General features: G+C 41.3%; 1 pseudogene; it reads left to right on the top strand.

Moving 5' to 3' along the window:
* The first annotated feature begins 2,049 nt into the window (after positions 1-2,049).
* Positions 2,050-5,105, top strand: LOC101993086 (annotated as a pseudogene).
* Positions 5,106-5,107: the final 2 nt, after the last annotated feature.

Below are 5,107 nucleotides of genomic sequence, written 5' to 3'. Positions count from 1 at the left end.
GGGAACAATTATCCCTGATTGGGAGGCCCTTACCCCAGAGCAGAAGTAATCCTCTCAGGAGAACCAGACTGTTTCCTCAGGATGTGACAGAGATAATAACTTCCTCAGGACCAGACCTGAGACAATGAGGACCAGAGCACACCTTCACTGGCAATGCCAAGCGCCAAGGTCTTGGGGGCACTTCGACAATGATCCCTGTGTGGAGATGACCTTGAATGACCCTTCACTGCCCTTCGGTGGAATTTGCTACGCAGTTTTTGCTTGTTCTGCCTCAGAAACATGGAATTAGCATGGATAGGGAAAGATTTTGATTACAAAACTAATAATAAACCTTGATACCCTCTTGAGGACAAAGATGCCCGTCTTAGGCATCTTGACGGTCTTCTGCCTTTTGAGGATTGTAGGGATTATATGCGACAGAGTTTATGACAAGGACACGTTCTGGCTCAGTGAACCACCTTGTCTTCCTGAGCAGACTTGTCAGATCAGGACTTTTCTGGAATTGTAGAAAGAATAAGGGACAGAGAACAGCACTTCAAAGGTCAAAGGAAGGAGATGGTCTTAAAGAGTCCAGAAATAAAATACAAATAAAAGGTTTGGTCCAGGAATATAGAAATATAGAGTTGTGCCGGGAGGTGGTGGCGCACGCCTTTAATCCCAGCACTCGGGAGGCAGAGGCAGGCGGATCTCTGTGAGTTAGAGGCCAGCCTGGTCTACAAGAGCTAGTGCCAGGACAGGCTCCAAAGCTACAGAGAAACCCTGTCTTGAAAAACAAAACAAAACAAAAAAACAAAAAAAGGTTAACACTGGCTACCAGTTTTGTTTATCATTTTTTTTCCCAAAATGTGTTTGGGCTTACAACTATATATATTTGTTTGTTTGTTTTGTTTTTCGAGACAGGGTTTCTCTGTGGTTTTGGAGCCTGTCCTGGAACTAGCTCTGTAGACCAGGCTGGTCTCGAACTCACAGAGATCCGCCTGCCTCTGCCTCCCTAGTGCTGGATTAAAGGCTTGTGCCACCACTGCCCGGCAGCAGTGTTAACCTTGAACAAACACTTTCTGAACAGACATCTGGCAGCCACTGTGTAAAGAGGTAAACTTTTAACAATTGTCTCCTGCCTTCCAGCTTCCCAGCTAGTCGGGTCCTGCAAACAAAGGTTATCTTCTAACTGTTGCCTCTAGGGGGCCCTCTGCTCCTATTCCCTTCATTTTTAACTGTCCTCAGCTGTGACTCTCTGCCTTGAATTCTTTCAGGGATAGTGAAAACTGTCACAGGCCTTCACGAACGCTCTGAGTTAACGTTCTAATGTCCTAAACAAAAGTTATGAAACTTAAAATGTAATGTGACTTTAAGCCTGACCTTGAGGATGTAAAAGCTCTTTGACCCAGACCTGGTGCTTGATTTTACTACAAGAGGAGGCCCCAAACCCCCATAGCCACAGCTAGAGAAGCCCCATCTCTGGCTGTGGTCACAGCTATAGCTGAGAAGCCTTGTGTGCCCCGTGATGATTTTTTTTTTCTTTTTCTGGAATAAAGTTTGCTTCTGGTTTAATAGACTTTGGTGGTCTGTCCCCCATCATTGTGTGACACCCGGACCCAACAGTCTATGTCAGATATCGTCTGTTGCCCAGTTTTACTTTCTGGGATCAAAATATTTACTAAGATATAGCTTAGTTTGCTAACTTTATGGGTTTCTAAAGTGATGGAAGGCTTAAGGATATATGTAATAAATACAAACCTATGAATAATTATTTCCCAGGTGACTCAGAGATGCTGCAATCTTTTCCTAGCGGATATGGCAGCATTATGACTTGTAACAAGTTTCCTTACCTGTCACTCAAGCAAAGTTAGAATGCAGAAGTACTTTGTCTGTATGCTGTATTTTTATCTATTAATATTTTCCTACTTCCTTTTTCTATAGGTGTATATATTGTATATTAAAAGGGTCTGATAAAACTAGTAATTTTATGTGTATAGGTGAAACACTTGTCATGGATTTAAACACTGAGTATAGTAAATAAAATTTTTTTTTCAAAGCATAGGAAAAAAAAGAAAAATAGAAAAGAGAAAGAAAAAGGAAAAAGAAAAGAAAAAACTAAACAGGGGACTGAGGGATTAGGTTTCCGTAGAAAGATCAGATGCTCATCATAGTAGATTAATAAAATAATACAGGATAAGCTTGATATAACAGATGGTAGTAAGTGACTTCTGATCTATTAACTCAGTCAAACTTAGAGAAATCCTGTCTAGTATTTCTGTAACCACAAGGGTTTATGGCACTGATTTTAAGAAAAAGGACATTTAGTTAAAAGAACTGATGTTAGATTTTAGTTCTCATGAAATTGGCTGTTTGCCAGTAGCAAGAAGCAGCAGCTGCTCAGCTGAAAGAGAAAGAAGAATCCCTTCAGCTTCATCAGGAAACTTGGGAACAGCATCAGTTACAAAAGGAAATCCGTAGCAAAAACCAAAATGCTCCAGACAACCGACCAGAGGAAAACTTCTTCCGCCGCCTAGATTCGAGCATAAAGAAAAGTACTACTTTTGTCAAGAAACTAAAAACAATTAGGGAACAGAGAGACTCCTTGTCTCATAATTTTAATGGCCTGAATTTAAGCAAATATATTGCAGAAGCCGTACTGTCCATTGTGGAAGCAAAATTAAAAGTCTCTAGTGTGAACTGTGCAGAGCACCTCTTTCACCAGTGGTGGCTGACTTCCTGCCCTCACTTCTTCAGGTGTGGAAAAAGCATTTGAAGCAAGGAAAGAGGAGAAAATGCCTAACATCACCAAGCTAAGAACTGACTTGTGTATCATTGCAGAATTGACATAGAATTTTCACTGACAAGGAAGGTCTTTCCTTGATCTATGAAGAGCTAAAAAGTATTATTAATGCTGATCGAGAATCCCACACTCATGTTTCTGTGGTGATTAGCTTCTGTCGCCATTGTGGAGATGATAATGCTGGGCTCACACCATGGAAAGTCAAGAGTGCTGCAGAGTTTAATTTGAACTTTCCTCCTGAGTCCAGAGAAGCAACAGCCTTTCCAGAATCTTTTAAAGGAGCAATTTACATCTTTGACCAAACACCTGAAAAGGGAACACAGGGAGCTTCAGAATACTGAGAGGCAAAACAGGCGCATTCTGCATTCTAAGGCACGCTAAGTGAAGATGTGCATAAACAGTATGAGGAATTTGCAATATCTTACCAGAAGCTGCTGGCAAACTCTCAATCCTTAGCAGACCTCTTGGATGAAAATATGTCAGATCTTCCTCAGGACAAACCGACACCAGAAGAGCATGGACCTGGAATTGATATATTTACACCTCGTAAACCTGGAGAATATGACTTAGAAGGTGGTATATGAGAAGATGAAGACACTTGGAATTTTTATGAAAATCTCATTGATTTGAAAACATTTGTTCCAGCCGTCTTGTTTATCAGAACAAAGATGCTGACAACGACGATTCCAAAGAGGCGAAAGAACCAAAGGATAATAAGGAGGCATCAAGTCCTGATGAGTTGGAACTTGAGTTGGAGAATCTAAAGATTAATGATGATACGCTGGAGTTAGAAGGTGGAGATGAAGCTGAAGACCTTACAAAGAAACTCCTTGATGAACAAGAAGAAGAAGATGAAGAAGCCAGCTCTGGATCTCACCTCAAACTCACAGTAGTGCCTTCCTCCAGCGTTGCCTATGTCAACCGAGATCTAATTGACAAGGCAGCCATGGATTTTTGCATGAACGTGAACACAAAGGCAAACAGGAAAAAGTTGATATGAGTACTCTTCATAGTTTCTAGACAAAGGTTGGATTTGCTACCGCTTTATGCAAGATTGGTGGCTACATTTCATCCCTGCACGTCTAATGTAGCAGAGGATCTTTGTTCCATGCTGAGGGGGGGCCAGATCAGCATTGAAACAAAGAACAAAATACTTGGTTTTATTGGAGAACTAATCAAGTTTAAGATGTTCACCAAAAATGATACACTGCATTGTTTAAAGATGCTTCTGTCAGACTTTTCTCATCATCATATTGAATGGCATGTACTCTACTGGAGATGTGTGGATGATTTCTTTTCAGATCTCCAGAATCACACCTGAGGACCAGTGTGCTTTTGGAACAAATGATGAGAAAAAAATGAGCAATGCATGCTGATGCACGGTATGTTACAATGGTAGAGAATGCATATTACTATTGCAACCCACCTCCAGCTGGAAAGACTGTGAGAAAGAAACGTCCTCCACTTCAGGAGTGTGTCAGAAAACTTTTGTGTACGGATCTCTCTGAGGTCACTACTGAGAAATGTGAAAGTTGCCCAGCAAGACCAAGAAGTAAAAGACTATGTTATTTGTTGTATGATAAACATCTGGCATTCACTGTGTGGCCAACCTCATAGCAGGACTAGTACTCTACCAGGAGGATGTTGGAATCCATGTTGTAGATGGAGTACTTGAAGAGATTCGATTGGAAATGGAGGTTAACCAACCTAACTTTAGCCAGAGGTGTGTCAGTAGTGCCAAGTTCTTAGGAGAACTTTATAATTACAGAATGGGGGAATCATCTGTTGTTTTCAGAACTCTTTATTCTTTTACTTCATTTGGTGTCAACCCTGATGGTTCTCCGAGTTCACTGGACCCTCCTGAGCAATTGTTCAGAAATAGACTAGTACGCACTATTTTGGATACCTGTGGCCAGTGCTTTGACAGAGGCTCCAGTAAACAGAAGCTTCACTGCTTCCTTGTATGTTTTCAGCATTATGTTTGGTGGAAGAAAAGTTTGGAGGTTTGGACGAAAGACCATCCATCTCCTATTGATGTAGATTACATGTTCAGTGATACACTAGAACTACAAGGCCAATGATCAAACTCTAAAATTCTCTGGAAGAATCCATCAGGCAGGAACAAGACTTGGAAGAAGAATTCTTAATAAAACGAGGCCTAGTAAATGACAAGGAGTCCAAAGATTCTATGAGAGAAGGGGAAAATCTTGAAGAGGATGATGAAGAAGAAGGAGGAGGAGCTGAAACTGAAGAACAGTCTGGAAATGAAAGCGAAGTGAATGAGCAGGAAGAAGAGGGTTCCGAGGAGGAGGAGGAGGAGGAGGAGGA

Source organism: Microtus ochrogaster (assembly GCF_000317375.1).
Source record: "Microtus ochrogaster isolate Prairie Vole_2 chromosome 14 unlocalized genomic scaffold, MicOch1.0 chr14_random_2, whole genome shotgun sequence".
In the NCBI taxonomy this organism is placed as follows: domain Eukaryota; kingdom Metazoa; phylum Chordata; class Mammalia; order Rodentia; family Cricetidae; genus Microtus; species Microtus ochrogaster.
The sequence above is the reverse complement of the archived record's forward strand: the minus strand, read 5'-3'. Positions and strand labels throughout refer to the sequence as shown.